Source organism: Pteronotus mesoamericanus, unplaced genomic scaffold (genome assembly GCF_021234165.1).
Source record: "Pteronotus mesoamericanus isolate MK-2021 breed Mesoamerican mustached bat unplaced genomic scaffold, CSHL_Meso_final contig_169, whole genome shotgun sequence".
Taxonomy (NCBI): domain Eukaryota; kingdom Metazoa; phylum Chordata; class Mammalia; order Chiroptera; family Mormoopidae; genus Pteronotus; species Pteronotus mesoamericanus.
In genome coordinates this window covers 17,114,046-17,135,348 of record NW_026555068.1, presented here as the reverse complement: position 1 = coordinate 17,135,348, position 21,303 = coordinate 17,114,046, and the positions used below count along the sequence as shown (strand labels likewise).

Sequence of the window (21,303 nt, the reverse complement as noted above, 5' to 3'; positions counted from 1 at the left end):
GATGTTTACTTGTCTGAGGATAAGTGTAAAGGAAAATATTACAGTGTAACATAAAGGAACATTATACAAGGCAAAGTTCAGAGCTTATATTCATTTTCTATTGCTATAATGATAAAGTGCCACAACCGTACTGGTTTCAAAAACACAAACTGGTTATCCTGCGGGTCTGGAGGTCATGAGTCTGGAAGGGGTCTCGCTGGTCTAAAATCCGGTTGTCGGCAGAACTGTGGTTTTCCCCTGGAGGCTCTATGGAAAAACCTTGTTTCCTGCCTTTTTCATCTTCTGGAGGCTGCCTGCAGTTTTTGGCTCATGGCCCCCTTCCTCCATCCCCAAAGCTAGCGTACAGCCTAGTCCTTTTCAGGTTGTCATATCTCATTTCTCTGAGTCTCTCTTCTCTGCCTTTGTTTTTTTTTCACTTGTATGGCCCTTGTAGTTAGACGGGGCCACCTTGTTAATCCAATATCATCTCCCCATTTCAAAGTCAGTTAGCAATTTTAATTACACCTGCTACCTTATTCTCCCTTTGTCATTTAATCTTAAAATATTCATGGGTTCTGAATATTTAGTCATGCACATAACTGGGTACCTACAAGAGGGCAATACACTGAACACTGAGTGTAAACTCAAAGGTCCATAAATTAAAATTTAGAATAAAGTTTTAGAAATTGAGATTTCAGAAAAAAATGTTTTTTTATAGGTAAACAACAATACACAATTTGTACAAATTACTAATTTTACTTCTTCCTTTATGATTTTATAATTTTATTATGTCAGCTAAATTTTCTGAAACAATACAAAATTATAGCGATGATAAAAAAAACAGACAACAAACCCACCCCAGAAAAAAACTCCTAAAACAATACCAGCAATGTAGTGATTCAATGAGACATTAGGTCTTTACCATAGCTCCACATATGAGGAGTTTTGAATGTGCCACTTGCTGCTAACAAGTAAAAAGCTGAACAGTCTGAGAGATCAACAGCTCTTGTAGGATCCATACAAGAGGTGAGGACATGGGCAAACTGCTGCCCACAAGGCTGGCGAGACAGGTGAACACAGGGAGTCAAGGCGGGCTTATCAGAGCACAGACTCAAGGGCAAAAACCACTTGGGAACTGGTGCTGGGGCAGGGAAACCCGAAACTGCTCAAGGCTCAGTGCAGTCGACTCCAAGAGTTCAAAGTTGTAGGGGAGCTCAGTCATTGGGGGGAATCCCACAGTTCTGTGAGGTTTACCTCCAGGATTTCAGAGTTCATATCAGAAAAACCAACCAACCAGCCAACCAAACAACCTCATGCTTCTGACAGGGAAAAAGGAAAAGGAGCCATTTTGGAATATGCTTGACTTTTCTGTTATTCTTAACAAGGCCCACCCTCAGGAGACACCAGTTAAGCAGAGTCCATCCTGCAGAGGTATTATGAGAGGCTGATGACCTGGGAGGAAGAAAGTACCCAACTCCAGCCCTTTCTATGTAGCAAGGTGTGTGTGTGTGTGTGTGTGTGTGTGTGTGTGTGTGTGTTGGGGGAGAGAAAAATAACAGAGAAACACTGTGAAATTTGCAGTTCAGATGCATAGACTCTCGGAGAGACCGAGACATAATCATGTGACCATAGACTGGTACCCCTCCACCCTCTACACTTTACCACCACATAACTCAAGTCCTATTAGCAGCAGTTCTTTTACTCAATACATGTTGTCTGACTATCAAGACATATGACGAGGCACAGCAAAAGGAAAACACCCTCAGCAATTTGAAGACACAAAGCAGGCATTAGAACCAGAGGCAAAGATGTTGGACTATCAGATGGGAAATTTAAAGCAACAATGATTAATATGATAAAGGCTATAAATGGATAAGGTAAATAGCATGCAAGTAAGCATAGAAATGAAAACCTTAAGAATGAACTAAAGAGAAATGTTAGAGATCAAAACCATTGCAACACAAGTGAAAATATCTTTGATGGGCTTATTAGTAGACTGGATGTGGTTGAGGAAAAAACCTTTGAGCTTGAAAATATCCCAATAGAAACTACCAATGAAAAGCACACAGAATAAAGACTGCAAAAAAAAATTAGGACTGTGAGAAAACTACAAAAGGAATAACATACACATAATGGAAAGACCAGAAGAAAGAGAAGAAATATTTGAAATAATAATTGCTGAGAACTTCCCCAAATTAATTTCCATGAGATACCACTACACATCTATTAAAATGACTAAAATCTGCAAGAGTGACAATACCAAATGCTGACAAATAGATGGAGCAACAGGAACTCTCATTCATTGCTGGTGGAAGGCAAGTATGGGACAGGCACTTTGGAAGACACTTTGGCAGTTTCTTACAAAGATAAACATACTTATACCATTTAATCCAGTAGCAAGAGTTGGAGAGGATGTGGAGAAAATGGTACCCTTAGAACTGTTGGTTGGTATGTAAATTCATGCAGCCACTATGGAGAACACTATGGAGATTTCTCAAAAATTAAGAATAGAACTGTCATATGATCTGGCTATTCCAATTCTGGGTATTTATCTGAAGAATACAAAATATTAATTTTAGAATAGTACACTTGAAAGCTATATAATTTTATAACGAATGTTACTCAATAAATTAAATTAAAATCCACTAATTTGAAAAAAAATATATGCACCCCTGTGTTATAGCACCATTATTTATAATAGCCAAGATATAGAAACAGCCTAAGTGTCCCCTGATGGGGAAATGGATGAAGAAGAATGGTAGTTGTATATGATGGAGTACCACTCTCATAAAGAGATGAAATCTTGTCATTTGAGACAACATGGATGTACCTTGAGAGTATTACACTAAGTGACCTAAGTCAGATGGAGAAAGACAAATACTCTATGATTTCACTCATATGTGGAATATAAAAAATGAAAACAAAAATAAAAACAAAAGACTCTAAGATGGTTACAACAGATTGGTGGTTACCAGATGAGAAGGGGAGCACAAGAGGGGAAACTGGATAAAGGGAGTCAATTGTACGGTGATGCACAGAAACTAGGTCTTCTGTGGTGAGTACTTTGTAATATATATGGATGTTGAATTCTAGTGTTGTACACCTGGAGCTTATATAATGTTGTAAACCAACATTACCTCAATAAAAAAGAACACCCACACAAAAAGCTAATTAAAACATCATAATCATCATGTTACTAACGTTACTTAGCATCACAAGTACTTAAAACGAGTATTATCATGTTTACCCTGGGCAACTCTAACAGGGCAGTGACTAGGGCTGTGTAGTACATATAACATGTGCACATGATTCTTCCTCACAATCTCCCACAGGCAGTGTATCAAGTTGATCCCACAGTGCATAGCTTATACCCAGAAGCAACAATGGAGTCATGATTTATAATGTTTCTGGTGCATAGAGGTAAAAAATCAATGTGATATAAAATTTAGCATTATTAATATGAGCTAGAAATAACATATGTACTCATACATTTAATGCTGTTATTCATGACCAAACTACCTTTGTGTTGCCTTACAGACCTTTATAATCGATGAATTTTAAATTGAAAGTAAACATGAAAATATAGATCTTTGGGTACTGAAAGGGCACTTCAAAGTAAAAGTAAACAAGAATGGAAGTTTTAGAAATAAATTCTTGTACTAAATCATTTTGGCTTTAAAATTTGTTAGAGAACATTTGTCTTGAAGAAGACATCTTCCCCACTGGAACTATATCACCTTTTATCCGAATTTAGTGGGATGTACACCTCTTCGTAGGAGCATGTTGTACTCTGCAGGTTCTGCACAAATGACTGCTTTGCTATGTCTGGGATGATGGTCTGAGCATGTACTTTGCTTACCATCAACAGTCCTGAACGTGGTAAGCACCAAGATGCACTTTGGGCTGTTCTCGTCTTCCCCATGATCTCCATCAGCTAAACCACTTCACTTCTAATTCTTTGATATAAAACAAGTAGTTGTTCAGTCTTATGTAAAGAACCATGGAGATATAGATTCAGAATTCAAAAGCCTCTTCTACTTATTAATTCTAAAACTTCCACTGACTACAGTAGATGATTGTCTTAGATTATTTCTAGGAACAATAAGCACCATTTGTTCTTTAGAAATGTTCTGCAGTAAGATAATTGCTGTAGTTAGAGATCAGTGTCCTTGCAGCTTTTAACAGGGTATTTCATCCTTCCTGTTCGCACCAAAGGAGATGTGAATATGTCTGAAAATTGTGGTTGCTCAATAAATAAAACAAATATATTTTTGCTAAAGCACAGATGTGGTGACTGCAATTGGTGGAGTAATGGCTTCTAAATCTTGATCTGTGGTACTACTAGAACGTAATGAAATAGGTGAGATAATTCCTTTGTTCAGATTTCTACAAGAAAATGCATGGCTGGGAACATTCTAACCTCTTTTTGTAAATTTTCTTTTTTCTTTTTCTTTCTGATGTTAATCAGGAAATATACTCAGTGAAGAGAACATAAATAAATACAATAGAAAAAAAGGTCCTCAAAAAATAAGTAATCAGCATCATTGATAAGAGTTAAAGGTGTCACAGGAGCACAAAGGAAAATTCACTGGCAGAATTAAATAAGATATCTAGAACCAATAAACACACATACACACAGACACATGTGCACACACATATACTCCCAGAGAACAAATACTTTTTTTAAAGATTTTATTTATTTATTTGTTTATTTATTTATTTGAGAGAGGGAACAGGAGGGAGAAAGGGAGGGAAAGAAACATCAATGTGTGGTTGTCTCTTACACGCCCCCTACTGGGGACCTGGCCCGCAACCCAGGCATGTGCCCTGACTGGGAATCAAACTGGTGCCCCTGTGGTTTGCACACAGGCACTCAATCCACCTACCCACACTATCCAGGGCCTTTTTTTTTTTTTTTAACTGCTATGTCTTCAGTGCCCACAATGTTGATACCAGACCAAGTTGCTCTTTGGGATTCTATGTCTGCATTTATACAGTTAAATGCTTAAATGAATTCTTAAAATATCAGAAACTCTAGGATTGAGACTGAGACCTCCCTTTGTTTCAATAGGCAAAAGTAAAGTAAAAGCCAATAAATATAATAAAAATGCCACATTTTATTTCAAGAGACACATTTTTCCGTTTATTATCTCTGAAACCAGGGTGCATCTTGGAATCACTGGTATGTCACATGTGAATTGCCAATGTTTAAAAAACAGTTGGTGGACTATCAGATAGGAGTGCATATTAGAACTGGTGAGGTCTTAGTAGTGGTGAAAAGGGGTATTTTGGTAGTGTGCAATATTTCTTTGCTTTGCAATTTATCAATTTTTTAACTCCTTTTCTGTGACTGGTGATGTAGTTGCCTGGTGACCTATTTCAGTTTGTACGTTTAGAGTTTGAAGGTGAAGTCATTAGCCCAGTAAGGGCATATCCACCTCACTCACCGTGTGGTGCCCACTGCATTAGCAGACTAAAGCCTTTCTCTAGGCTCTCAGACAGGTGTGAACTAATCGTTTGCGGGAAAATTGTGTTTAAGATGTTTAGGTTGTTCTGCCAAATTTAAAAATCATGAACTTTAATATGGTGGAAGTAAGCTTATTTAAAGGTCACCTTTATATCTTCATGTGTCCTTTATATACAATTCTCTTATTTTAAACTTATTTAGATTCCATGTATGCCTTGATTCTAAACAGATAAGGAAGGAGGCCTGATTTGAAGTGTCAGATGAGAAAGAGGCACTGAAAATCTGAACGCAACAACAACAACAAAAGTCTAGGAAGAAGCTGATCATACAGACACTTTAGAAAGCTGTGCATTTGATGAAAACTTTCTAAGAGATGACATTATTTCAGACATAGCTTTTAATATATTCTTTTTTGGGTGTAGATATCATATTTTATAGAAAATCTATGCATTTATAATACAAGTTAATAACATAACAACCTATTGGTGGTCAGCAGTCTCCATTATTGTTTTTTAAAGGAGAGTTACTCTTTCTGCTACTTTGAAAATCACATTTTTTTTTCTCCAAGGTGACAGAAAATTATCAGAACTCAAAGAGCAATCTGATTCCTTGCTGAAGCAGTTACAATTTACCTAAACACTCAAGTTAAGTCTTAATTGTATACCTTTTGCATTCTACTTTTAATTTTTCCTTTCCGTTAAAAGGGTTTGTGCTTCCTCCAATGGTAGATGTGTCAGAAATTTCTTTCTGATCTGAACTGGAACTCTGCCTTTGTGCTATTGCAGCCACTTCTTTGTTGGGGAGAACAGATTTTATTTTATTGTTTTCTCCCATTTGACAATACAATGGCATTCTATAAAGAGAAATCATGTGCGTTTTTATTATTATCATCTTTTCCATCTTCTGATTTCCCATCAGTTCACTTGAGCCTTGAGAGAGCGGTTCTCCAACTACTTTGAGAGATGAAAAAACTAACAAAGAAACATACAAAACCCCACTTATTTCTATTTTTCTTCTGTCTTCTTTCCAAGTTAAAATATGGAATATTACGGGAAAAGGAAGTAGGGAATTAAGGAATGTTTATGTGGAGTTTAGATTTTCTCACTATATCATTTACATGTGATCTTTTTGTATTTTCTTTCTTCTTCTTTGAGTTTATGTTCCATTTCATGAATTCCTTCTTCATTTGTATTACACTTCCTCTTAAAAAATATCCTTTGAGAGTGAGAAAAGAGGACTATATGTATAAAACATCTCTTCCATGATCATCACGGAATACTGGACTACAAATAAAGTATTCCGAGTATCACACGTTCCAGACCATAACAATAGTTAGTGTTAATGTGATGCGGTGGAGCTCACAGTGTTTCGTATGCACTGTTTCATTAAACCTCACACCAATATGTGAGACTGGCATGGCCAGCGGAGGAAACAGGCAGTGAGGGAAACATGACTGACATACACAGCAATGAGCTAGGAGTGGCAGGGCTATGATTCGAATGCAGTTCTGATTTCAGATCTCATGGGCTTCTCATGACTCTAACGACTTTTCATTCATTCTGATGAATTTATTTAAAAATACACGTCATTTTATTAAACAACATGCACACCCTGAGGGCTCTATGATAATAATGTTTTGACCTTTATTTTAACAGTGTTAGAGTGGAGAGAAGCTCAGTGGCTTGCGGTGTTGTGCCTGGGACTTATGTTATAAAGTACCCTAATAGCAAATGGCTTTCATTATTCCACCTAAATTTTTGAGAAAGAGCATGCCTGGAAATAGTCCAAAAACTACCTTTATTTTAGTTCTAAACAATAAGCATTTGTTTTCAGTTTTAGGTTCATGCATGGTAGGATTAGAGTTTACTAAAGCATCGGCAGGCTTTTCATGGCAGCAAGACTATTTATTTGGTGTCTGTACCATCCTTGACAAAAGGGGATGCGTTTGTAAAACTTTAAGAAAGGAGCATGTAGATAGGCATGTTAATATTCATTGATATAATGGGTACTGGAAATTTCAAAGAGACTCAACCGGAATTATTACAGATTCCACAAAAAAGCCCCAACATTCTAGAGCAGACTTTAGTGTCATAACAACATTGCCAAAATGTATTTTAAAGCCACAATATTTGGAGGTAAAACAGAGATTATAAAGATGTTAACAAGTCTCTCAAAACCAAAACACTAACACCGTTGTATCCATCAGGGACCTTGATTGTGAGTTATATAAATAAAATTTTGACCATTTATATAGAGAAGCAGTTTATTGAGAGCATAGAGGGCACTCACACAATGTATGGAAAGATCAGCTAGTCATGCTCAGAAACCAAGGGAAGCTTCAGGAGGCAGCCAATAGAGCTTCCTCCACTGGATGCTCCCCAATGTTTCTAAGTGTTGCTGTGGGATCCTGGATCCACTATGATTGACCTGAATGGTTTCAATGCCCATGAAAATGGATTATTTCTGAAAGATTCAGTCTTGAGCGGGTATATCCAATTGGTGGGTCTAGGTCATCTGTGATTGTATGTTAAAGAGGAGGGGTATCTGGTGCCTGGGTTATACAGGTTTTAAGTGAACAACTTCCCTATGTATATGAGCAAAGATTTGTAGGTTTTGCCTACCACCAAGATCCCTGGCGGATACAGTGGTGTTTGGTTTATAGTTGCTGAAATAGTTTTACTTATTTATTTACCTAAGAAAGGGGCCTACAGTTTCAGCATAATTTTGGCAATGTTCTTTTGGCACCGAAATGTACTATAAAAAGTGATACGGTTCTTCCATGGAATCTGTCATAATTCTGGTTTAGAACATTGTAAAAAGGTGCTGGAAAACAAGGCAAACCAAAAGACAAGTCATACAATTATTTTGCAACTTTCCATTTCCTAGCCTCTTGATATTCTTTATATCACCAAATATTTCTTTTAACTTTCTTTTTTTGGAAGGGGATGGGATTTGGCAGGATTTTCGGAGTTTATTAGTGTGTTGAAGATAGAGCCAAAGCAGGTCATAGGGAACATGATGAGCCAATAAACAAATAAAATTAAAACGCAACTTATTTTAAGCTTCCCCAACTAAAGAGTTTGTTCTCGTAAATGAAACAATAAAAAGAAAGAAAAAGAAATGAAAAAGAAAAAAAGTCTTCTGCCCAAAATGTTGAGACCTATCCAGCAGGAAATGTTTGGGGTGGGGTCAGAATGATATTATTATGAGAAGCAATGAAGCCTTATATTCTTAAGAGTTAAGATTCTGTAATAAACTGATTATGTTTGCAATAAGGAGATACTTGAAAGCAATTCAAATGAGTTATGAAAATATAAATTATTTAACATCTCTCCTTATTTTCTTAAGTATAAAAAGTCAACTAGTACACATATCTTATATTTCCTAAAAATGGTACTTGATTTCTCCTTCCCACACTTACTGTGGTTCGAAGGACAGCATTTTTCAAAAAAATAAAAGCTCAACAGACATATTTAATGAAATAGCAATAGCTTAATTAAGTGCAACACAGAGAAATGACTGCTTAATATAAATAAAAAAAGCAGATTCTATTTACACTTCAGACATGGGTATGAAGCATGACTTTTTGAGTTTATTTTATTGAAAACTGTCAGGAGAAATTTTTCACTGAAGTATTTAATTCTGACAGCATTTATTTCTCACAGCATCTTCCCCAAAGCTTAATAGGATCAGACACATATCCCCCCGCCAAAGGATATTTATCTTAGGTATTTGAATATTGATCCCTCTCTAAGTCAACTGTAATTAACAATATGTAGTTACCTTAAAGTAAACTGATGTTAAGGCATAAATTTTATAAATAATCTGTAGTAGCTTAGCTAGGAACAAATGAAGAAGCACTACTGCTTTGATAAGTATTAGGAAAATTGAGTGAAATTGTAAGAACAATGACCAAGTCTTATTCTTAAAGACAAATTATTACGTATTTAAGAGGCTCTTTCAAAGGAGCCCTTCTAAAGCAACGCACCCTCACTGCTTTTATTACTTAACGTGAGCCACGGGAGAATTTCTGCAGGCAGACATGTTCCTAGCAGTTTGCACAATAGACATGGGAACATCTTGGGAGATAAAATAAAAAGCAGGATTAGGGGTGAGACAAAGGCTAATTACAGAACTCGCTGGAAGAAGTGGCATCTCTGCTCTACTTCACACAGATAGCTTGTAGCCACTGAATAAGCTCCCTCTGCATCAGAAAAGCAACTCAGTCATGTTGATTTTTGTGAACATTCATCTTTAGTTTTTTAGTGCAATTAGGGAAACTAGGAAGACTGCCCTACTTAAGATGAAAGACATGAAAAATCTCTCCTCCTTTCCTTTTCATAAATTAGAATGTATTTAAGTGAAATAGGACAAACAGAATCTCTTACCATGTTCAATATTGGTTATCTTCAGCTTTCCTTCTCAAAGGAAAAGTTTGAGTGATATAAAATTTTAATGCCCCATGTGAATTTTCAGAATGGTAAACCTGTCAATATTTATGTGCAATCTCTTAACAGTTATCATCTTTAAAATTTCTGGTCTTTAATTAATTTATTAAATTAATCCTACTTAGGGATATGAAAAAAATAGTTAAAAAACATATAGGGCCTTGGTAAAATAAGGAAAATAATTATTGAGGAATTTACTTATTCTTAAGGGCTGGGCATGTAAATGGCTAATTTTATTGACAAATGACAAAATTTGCTCTGGTGGTATTAATTGTGAAGCTAAGTTTTTAAAGATAAATTTTCAGCAATAATTATATTCCTTTTATTTGGGAAATAGAAGAGCATCATCAGTCATTTTTCTGTGACAAGATCACAAAAGTAATTCTAAGTTCAGTAATATTATCACCACTTCAAAAATGTATTGTATTTTATTTTAGAATACAAAGATAAGTTCAATGAAAAGAGAAAACTAATTCTTTGTCACACTTGCTCTTAGACTTGATATTTGACTTTAAGGAGAAACATAACAAGCAAATTAAAATTGCGAAAGCACAGGTATAATGATACTTTCTTCCACATAAAAGTAAGTCACCACAAAACAATATAATAGGATCTTCTTTATAAGTAGCAGTGGGAAATATTTAAATGCTATTGTTTTGTATTTTTATTTCCCAGAATTTATTGTAAATTTTCAGTGAATTATTTCCCTTGAAATTTCCCCTTTGGTGCTAAACATTTGAGCAAGTGAACTCCTTTTCAGGGATGAAGTCCTAAATTCACCCAGTTGTAATGCTTGGGCAATTCTTCTACAACATAGGGCTTCTGCACTTGGAATAGCTATAAATTCATAGATGTTTCAATTCTCAGATTATAATATTACAAGTTGGTAATTTAGGGGATGTACATACAATGCTCTTGAATTTTAATCTTTGTAAGTATGGTTTGGGGTCCTGGTATATTTATGCTGTTACATAAAAGTTGTTCTCCAAAATTCTCATTGAAGTTTGAAGAGAATATTAGCTATGGATTATTTTTTTAAAAAAATAGAAAACAGAATATTTAATCCAGGCTAGGGGTTTACTGAAAGCAAATTTACACAAGGGATTGAAGAAAGTGAAATTAAATTTCAAAGGGAGGGACAGGCCAGAGCAAGAAACTCTCAGTAAAAATTACAAAGCACAAGTAGAAACAAAATAACACTAAAAAGCCCGTGTACACCCACGAAGCTGCTCTACTAGGTAAATCAGTAATGCCTCGGCACTTTGGGTGAGCACAAGGCCTTCTGCCAAGCTGGAAAGACCGCAAGCCTGTCCTTATTCTGCCAGTAATTCCCTGTGGGTGTCGATATCTTGATCAGGGACAAACATATACAACTTTGCCATTCCACGAAACTATCATAAGTTCAACTTGATGACAAGGGTATTGAATGTTATCTTGTTCAACCTGAGGGATTTATAGATGAAGAACAGGAGGTCCTCGGAGTTTAAGTGGCTTAAATTATTCAAATTTAGAACTAGACCTCGGACATCCCTATATTTCACGCAGCAGCTTTAGGTGAGTATCATCCAAGATTCTTCAAAGAGAGAGTATTTCTAATCTATTTCAACAGATTTTTTAAAGGAAAAATTTCTACACAATGACATTTTTTACTGCATCTGACTGAAACATCTCAAAAACTGATGAATTAAGCTAATCAACAGGGAAGAATTTGAATTGTCTTTTACAAATTATACTGTCTAAATAAATAAATTTTTGTTCTATTTAATCATTTTTAAGATGAAATAGTAGGTATTATTTTTGGTTTCTTTGTTTAGTCTTTTATTTAATCCATGAAAAATGACGAAACCTCTATTTCCAGGGTTTGAATTCTGGTAATATTCTACCACAGTTTGAAAGCTGATTTTACCACAAACCAAATATGTGGTCTTGGGTAAAACATTTATTCAGTTTGTAGCTCAGGTACCATATCTGTACAATGGGAGAAAGAAAGTTAAATGATTTAACGTGTGTAAAAGATTTGATACAGTGCCTGGGCAAAGTTACGACTATGTAAGTTAGAGCCACTTTTGTATTTACAAACAGTACTATTATCATTACATTTTATGCATTATCTTTGAGAGAAAATAATATACTTTAAGATACTGCTCAGGTTCCATATTATTTCATGCATGTGAGGATGATCCAAACAATTACAGCCTGGTGTTCTATGTTGCCTGTGCTGCAATGATTTTGTTTTGAATCTATTTCAGAAATAGAAATAGATTTCAGAAATCAAAACATGATGAATACCTGCTGAAAAGAATATGAAGATGACACATGCAGATGTGATTTGGAGTGGAAATTAATTTTAATTTCACTGCCATAGGATGTTGATATCCATTACGTAAGTTAATTACCCTCAATATTTAGTTTAGTATTCATCTTTGTGAAGTTACGTAGGTCTGGGCCCTGTCAGCTAATATTCCTATTCAAACATGTAAATCTTCAGTTAATGTACAAATGTCGACAAAACTATAAGTTTTCAGTTATTTAAATTTAAGCTATAAATTTTTTAGAGATATTTACATATGGACCTTTATTTACTTATTTTTTAAAGACTGCTATATTTATTTATTTTTAGAGAGAGGAGAAGGGAGGGAGAAAGAGAGGGAGAGAAACATCCATGTGTGGTTGCCTCTCACACACCCTCTACTGGGGACCTGATCCATAACCCAGGCATGTGCCTTGACTGGGAATTGAACCAGCAATCTTTTGGTTCACAGGCCAGCACTCAATCCACTGAGCCACACCACCAGGGCTATGTGCAGATCTTTAACCTACAGCAAAACTCCAGATTACTATATTAACTTGTTACTTTTCTAATACAGACACATGTACTCTATTTTATTTTTTTTAGTAATATAGTTATTTGAATATAGACTTCTAAAAGCTCCCAGACAAAAAAAATCTTAGTGAATTATCATCCAAAGAATTACAACATTAGGAGAAATATCTGTTAGTTAAATAAACCAAGAAAAAAAAATAGAGGACATATCAGAGTATGCTTTTCCCTCAGATAAAATTTAGACCATATGATCCTGGAGAAAGGCATCAATCACTCTAATAGGGAACAACTAACATCCCACACGCATATAAGAACCGGGAAAAAATAATTAACGAATTATATTTAGAAAAATATTGAATGACATGAGTAGCTCTATAATGTAGATAAGAAGGGAAACACTTCTAGTATAGCCACAAACAATGCAGATACTAATGCAACAGGACAAAATAAGATTTATAAATGTGTCAGATTTTATTCATGTTTCTCATGGTTCCTTAGCTTCAGTAATAACTCAATCAACCTATCTTTCAATAGTTTTGCTTTGAAGATGATTGAATGCTTAAATTAATAACTTTGGAACGTTTATATTTTTCAAGTACAGACCCAGGATCAAATATAATTCATATTTTTCAAGAACAGGCTCAGGGCTTTGATAGAAGAAGGCACAATGCAGAACACATTCCAAGTGGACTACAAAGAGTTTGGTTAATGAAACTACTGTAATGGTGACTTTGGCCAATGAGAGTGATGTGAATCAGAACAGACTCATAAAGCTGGATGAGGACTTCCTGAATTCTCTACAATCTAACCATGTGGTGCATCTCAGAAACCCTAAAACCTCCCAATTCTAAGATCCTGAAGTGACAATAGGAGATCACTATGCCAGTATTCTCATCAGAAAGTCATAAAAATAAAAATCTTTTCTAGTTACAGGGTTTAATTTTACTGTGTTTTTATATCAGAACAAATTCGTTTCAAGCAAGAAGCTGTGGGAGAAACAATTTAATTTTTCAGTACTTTATGTGCTCTTAGCAAGTGATAACAAAGGAAAATAGGCAAAAGGGATCTATTTTAAATTTATGCCAACTTTGGGACATCCAAAAACAGCAAGTTAATAAAAAATCTTCACTGTTTAGTCATTGTTCCATTGATAATCCCTTAGCCAAAGTTTAGCAGAAAATTAAGCTGGTGACTATAGAAAAAGGCTAATTTTCTAGACTGCTAGTCACTTTATTCTTTAAAACTATCAGTTAATAAAAAGATTTCCTCTCTTGACTCAGGAAATTTTGCTACTGCCTTAATATAAGTTGCTGCTTTAAAAAGATTTTTTTCCTCACAATGTTCTGGAAAGACTTCAGTGCCACACCTCGGTAACTGAAGAGCACAGATAATCGTTAACAAAGGGGCAGAAGAACTGGGTTATGCGCCACTCATTCCTCTAAAGTTCTGGGTGGCTCTGGACAACCATTTTAACTCTCTGGTCTTTAATGTTTGCTTTTTATAAAATGAGCGCTAAATTAGAGAAATCAGCTCTAAAATTCAAAGTCTGTGTTTTTACCAAATATCCTTTATGTTTTTAATATAAAATTCAATTCTTTATGTTTTTACAAAAGAATAAGCTTATCTTTATCTGAGTGTGTAGAACTTTTACTGAAGAATGTGACCACAAAACTTTTAAATTTTGTTTCAGATTTTTAATTATTTTATCAGCTTACTATTATCCAACAGGCAAAGTGGATAAAGTTTTGCTCTCAGGCTCAGTTATGATTTCTGCAGAATGATTTTTGTAATTTGGTTTCATGGATATTAGAAGTGTTAGTAAACAGCTGAGCAGAGTTTGCTAATAACAATCTCATGTCTGGTTCTCAACTTCAGAAACTATGGAACAAATGACTAAGCTGAGCCAGGCAAACAGTGTTTGTTTCTGTCCCGACTGAAGAGACTTTGCAGTATCCTGAGAACACACCCCCTTATTTTGATGTTTTGAGCCCTAATAGGTTGGTCCAGTTAGAAATACTAGGCTTTGTAAAAATAGTCTGTAAAGCTCATACTCTATTCTTTTCTGTACGTTTAGTCTCTGAAAGAGAATACCTGAAATGAAGGAAGAATAATTTTTTGTTCCACTTATTTCTTAAGTAAGGTTTATGGGGGTGACATTGTTAATTGGGCCATATAGGTTTCATGTACATTTCTATGATACAAGATCTGGGTATTGCACCGTGTGCCCACCGCCCAAAGTCAAACCATCTTCTGTCACTGTGCGTTGGTTCCTCTCCAGCCTCCATCCCTCAATCCCCTTCCCTTCCTATCTACATATAGTCCCTGGCACTTCAGAACCAAATACCCATGAAAATAAGATATGGGGCTGTTTCCACTACATCGTTTTAACATACGTAATTGAAGTAGTGTGTATTCTTCGGGAAATGTACACTAAGGAAGAGCGTTTCAGTCTGAATTTAAGTTTATCTCAATATAAAATTTGAATAGGAAATCAATAGGAATACAACTTTTTGAAACTAATTTGAATCATTCCTTTTTCCCTTAAGGTATGAATTCACAAACTGAAGTTTTATAATGCAAAGATTTGGTAAAAGGAAGCTGAGCTCGTTTTTCTGAATTATTTGAAAACTATGGGTATATACAATTGTTCCTAAATTTTTTTTTTTTTTGGTGTTTCTTTCAGGATTTTTTCCTATTCCAAAAAGATAGTGCCTAACCTGGTATATTCAGCTACTGGATATTTCAGATGATTTTTATGTTCAGTAAAATATTCTTGAAAACAAAAACCCAGAAAAATGTGTGAGTTGTGTAATGAATTCTCGATTATAAAGATCCTGAGCTTTCTTTGGATGTGCACTAAGTAAGGGAGCTAGTAAGCTGGCAGTTGAAATGTTTCTGTCAATAAAATTGATGTCATTTCACACTACTCGTATAAGGCTCACCTCTTTTGACAAATCGGAATAAGCAGTTAATTTGAACTTGTCAATGCAACAGTGTATGCCATTGTTCATTGATTTCACTAATGACAGTAAAAGATGCTTATATTTTTCTTGGGCTGACATTTTGAATTTTGAGGTTATAGAAAAACGTTCATATAAACTACATTAGTTTTTTAGAAGGAAGGAAATGTGTATAGAAATATTATACTTCAATTTTATTATAGCAATTACTTTAAGACCTCAGAATTTAAATGTAAAGCCATTATTTAAAAGTTATGTGCAAGGCTATAATTGCTTGAAGACACTTATTCGACTCTTACAAAGTTTCTATAACCTTGGAATCATCACAAACTAAAATACGACTTTAGAATCTAATGATTTTCTACTGAGTATATTGCTGTGAAGGTTAGAAAATGCATTCGTTCTGAATATTATCTTGGCTGCCTCACTGAGAAGTTGCAATATTGTTTGTTTGTCAAACAGCTTGAAAAGCTAGACAATGCTATTAGGAGCGATATGGAAATGATAGGTAGAGAGATTATTCTTACCTACTGCTTTGTTATTTGGTAAAGTCACGGCAGTAATTTTTTTAAATATATCTTTTCATTCCTAATGAATTGCCATAATAAGATCTGCAGATTGCTTTTTAAAAAATCGCTGTATAATCACAGCAGTGGTAGAAAGTTCATTTTAGAAACACAACATCTAGTCATCCCTATAGAAGACATTTGTAAAATGATCTGAGAAATGATGAACTCTCCCAGTATTAGACAAATGCATTTTATATACTTCTCATCTAGTCATGCTTTCGGTGCTTTGTGTCTTCCTGTATAAATGCAGTTTTCTATAAATTATTTTGATGTCCTGTACAATTGAATACTTTATTTCCAGCTATTCCTACACCCTTTCACCTTTTTGAATTTCCACACATAAAATAAAAACATTAAGATTGGAATTTTAATGGTTTCATAGAACAATTAATATAGTAACCTCCTAGATACTTGGTTTATGGCTTAATGGGGCAAATGTATAACATCTCATGAATGTGATTAGGATGGAGGTAATTCTGCTTTACTTTCCAATTATTCACTGAAACTTTCACAATGTCTCATAACTGTACTTTTTAGCCAATTAAAAAGTCACACTGTTGTACTTGGAATTCAGAACAGAAATATGTAGGACTTTTGGCTAAAGAAGGAGAGGGAGGGAGAAAGTAAATGTAATTTTTCATTTTTAGTATTATAGTTCTATTATAGCTCATAAATTCCACTGTATCATAGGATAGAGGTTTGGGGTGCTGGATATAGAAGTAAAATTGGCTGGAGTGTATCCATAAATCCTTAATTTATATTAATTTTAAATTTTATGTTACATTAATATTTCTATAGGTCCGAGGTATATCCCCTTCCATCGTGAAATCCCCAAATGATGCCAAGATAATGAATAGCTTCTGCAGACCCGGTTGACTCCCTGGTTTTGCAGCAAGAGTAGAAGTGGGGTAGACACCAGAATATGGAGACACCATCTTCTACTTCCCACATCACAACATAACACCTTTACCTTCATATTCCAAAGGCAAAACAATAGTAAGGCTTAGCAACAGCAAAGAACACAAAACATTACTGTATATAAGAGCATATAAATATTCAAGTGAAATTCAAGTGGCATTTCATTTTGTTTGATGACAGTGTGAATAACTCTTTTTCTATCCCTAATGACCAAACTTGTTTTCCAAAACATAGAAGTAGTATAATTCTTTCTTATCCATCCTCTGGTAAGAGCTGCTCTATTATTTCACTTAAATTCTTCCAAGCATGACACTTATCTTAGTGGCTCTTGGTGTGTGTTGTAGGAGGAGGAAGGGCAATTAGGGTTAAAAATGGAAGTCCGGGCACTTTCAGAGTAACATTCTGCAGAATACCCACAAAGGACAGTATTACCCCCTCCCAGTTCTCAAACAGAAAACCTGTTTCACTTCCAGTTATTTGCTTCCACTTCATCCAGTTAATGTATTATAAGTAGAAAAGCAACCTTAAGCTATATCCTGAGGTCACTGAGACAATACGACATGTCTGGAAGGCATTGCTCCCGGGGCGAAGGCTGGCCAAATAGGATGCCACCCAAAGTGAAAGGCAGCATCAGGGCACCCTCTCCATCTCTCCAACCCCTTCCTACAAAAGGGAGAACAAGTGTTTGACTTGTGGCTCCTTCCTTGTTCTCTTTTTCCCAAGGATGGGCTGCGCTCAGTAGGGCTGAGCTTACCTTTCAGTTCAAGTCCTCTGTGGTAAGCAAACTAGGTCAGGCCAAACCGTTTTTTGCTCCCTTTGTTGTTGCGTCTGTGCTTCTCCTGGGTTTTCTGGTCTCTTAGCCATGGATCCCTGCGCTGACATCACAGGTTGATCTGCAATTCTCTCAGGAAGTTGTTTTACTACTGTGTTGCCCAGAAACCTTGAGGTGCATATGGGTGCACTCTGGAAATAACTGTAATTATATTTATTAGCATAGGAAGGGCATTATAGTGGGGCTAATTTCTTCACCTGAGAATTGTCATGCATCGATATATTTGACACACTTGGATAGGGGCAACTTTTCTGCTGATGCAAGTGAACCTATGTTGGAAATAATGGAATATAGGTTTTTTAAGATCAGCCTTTAAATCACACTGAAACACTGTGTGTCTTATAGCTGTTCATCAATGAATAATGAAATTAAGTAGGTAATAGTGTAATTAATTCTAATATGGTTGTTTGTTTACTTGCAAATGTCAATATACAACTGACTGTAATAAATTGCACTCTGAAAGCTCAATAAATATTAATCTAGAATATTCTAAGAATGTAAGGTATGTGTTTACATATCAATATGCACTTGAAACTTATATAAAATTGGTATAAAGATAAGCATTATACTACAATAATATAGTTATTAATTTTTAAATGGTGTACTGTTGTAGATCCATAGTCAAACAGGTTAGGAATCCCAAGCTGTAAATATATTCCAAGCCATTCAATCTGTGGAAGTATATAATAATTTTAAGAAAAGTTTGATGAATAAATAATCATTATTAACAGTTAAATGTTCAAAAGATTGACTATATTAATGATCAAACATTCTCTAAGCCATCTATCAGTATTCTAAAAAGTTTGAGGTATTCTATAAATATTCATTTTCATTTCTAAGAGTGTTTATTTATTTTTCCATAGTTATCAAATGCCAGTATTAAGATAAACTTATTTACAGAGGCTGAATAAATATTACAAAGTTATCAATAATCTCACATTCATTGCCAATATGAATGAACATTTGAGATTTAAAAGTCACAAACCACATGCCAATTTTATAAATTAATAAATGTTGAAATAAATACCTAGAAATAAGTAAATTTTAAAAACTGAAACCCTTGACAGTGTATATAGATCAAACCAAATGTTAAGTACAAATGGTATAGCTAATAAATTAACATTACTATAGTTTCCATATAGTTTTTTCAAAATATGGCTGTTTGATGTTGTATTCATACAGATACTACCTAGAACCACATTGGTACGCCTGAGGCTATGACAAATCACTTTACAGCAGCCAAGATTATCAACAGAGAATCCTAAATGTTGATAGCATTAATCTGTTTTAAGAAGCATGTTGTCTGTATACAGGGTGGGGCAAAAGTAGGTTTACAGTTGTGAGACACACAACAGAGCTTATTCTTGTATTATTTATTAATTGTTGTATTATTTTCTAAATGAACTGTAAACCTACTTTTAACCCTGTATGCCCAAAAATGTCAAACCAATGATGTGTCAATAAAGTCAGCCAAATGGCCTTTGTCTCAAAGAGAGCAGCATTTTTCCTTAGCAACACGGAAGAACTTTTCTAAGAGCTTTCCTCTTACATCTTCTACTTCTTTGCTCCAACTATTCCTATTATTCTTAGTGTTCTGTGTAACAGAAAGAATCATTAGTTTGTTAGTGGTCACGTCTGGGAACAGTGGTTGACAATCTCTTAGTAGCAGTTCTGGGCACGTTTGGATTGCACGTTCTTCTTCGGCACTATCTAACTATGTTTGTGCACGTTAATTCCTTGTCCAACAGGTGCATCATTACCCTGAAATTCATTCACATATTGTGCCATCACAAACTCTTGTCTTTCATTTGATACAGATTCAGCTAGAATATCAGGTAAAGTTTTATGAACCTGGAATTTCTTCTGTGACGTGGCCCCAGTGGGGTGACAATCAAATCTATGTTCCCAGGAAGCTGAAATCTCTGATCTTGAGGACCAAATGGTCTCATAATTTCATCAGGCCATATTGTTTGAGAGCACACATGGGGAGATGCAGTAGTTACACGAGACATATCAGAACCTGGAGACCCTGCAGCTGGAAAGCCTTTGGGATTGACAACACTTTTAACTAAAGAGCAAAATCCTGGGAGATAGGAACCAGCCTGACACTGTTACAGAGCACATTGGCCATTTATAATGAAGACAGCAGGTGCAAAATATTTTTACTCTTGTAAAGTTGTCCTGAGAGCTGTGGCCAGAAGAGAGCAAATTCGGAGGGGTTACCACGGGTAGAAATCACTACACCAATCACCACCACCCCCTCCAGCTGTCTAGAGTGAATTTCCTTAAAATTCAAATCTGAAAATAGTTTCCTTTATACTCATTTATCACCCATTGCACTTGGCACAAATCTAACCTCATTAACCTAACATACAAAGTACTATTAATAGTTACTCTCTAACTTTGATGGCTTCACTTCTCGTAGTTTTGATTTTAGAATACAATCTAATTCAATACATTTTTTAAAGTCCCTCATGATGTCTCAGCTTCTTGATGTTTTTCCTGCATCTCGATCTTTATCATTGTATCTTTTCTGCTTACAGCTTCCCAACTTCGTAAAATAGTCAAATATCCTTTGTCAAGTGTTTCCTTGCAGTGAAGTACCCGCACGTTAAAAGGCAAGTTAGCAATCCCACCTATGTGCTCTTCCTGTGCTATGTACTTATCTTTAAAATTTCAATAATTAGATTTAATGGCAACTGCCACATTAATGCCTGTCCCTTCTTCTACACTATAAGCTTCGGATGAAATACTGAATGTTTTCGTTGATGTTAGTGGAGAGGGAAGGTCTTACATTTAGAGTCAGACTATGTAAGTTCATACTCTGAACTTACACTCTCAAGAGTTCTAAGTGCTATATGATCTTGCACAAATTACCTATATTCTTTACAACTCAATGTTATCATCTGTTGAGTAGAAATAATAATAGTTTTTACTTCTTAAGGTGCTTGGAAATTTTAAATAAATTAATGTACATTGCTAAAAATTACACATTTTATAATATTCCCCATGCCTAGTACAGAGCACACAATACATATGTAATCAATACATTCTGGATGACCAATTATTCCCATTGTGAAGTATTGTGATTCTGATTTAATGTAGTTTTTAAGTCTGAGAGAAGATAAATAAGTGAACTAATATGTCTCTTAGAATATCCCTCTGGAATAGCCTCATTCTAGTTTTTTAAAAAATTAAAAAATATGTTTATTGATTTTATTTTATTTACTTTTAGGCACATGAGTGGCTTTCATTTTTTATATTTTTACTTTTTTAAATTTATTTATTTTTATTGTTCAAGTACAG

The 21,303-nt window shown here is 35.0% G+C and overlaps 1 pseudogene; it reads right to left on the bottom strand.

Moving 5' to 3' along the window:
• Positions 1-3,712: 3,712 nt before the first annotated feature.
• Positions 3,713-20,128, bottom strand: LOC129064723 (methylmalonic aciduria and homocystinuria type D homolog, mitochondrial-like; annotated as a pseudogene).
• Positions 20,129-21,303: the final 1,175 nt, after the last annotated feature.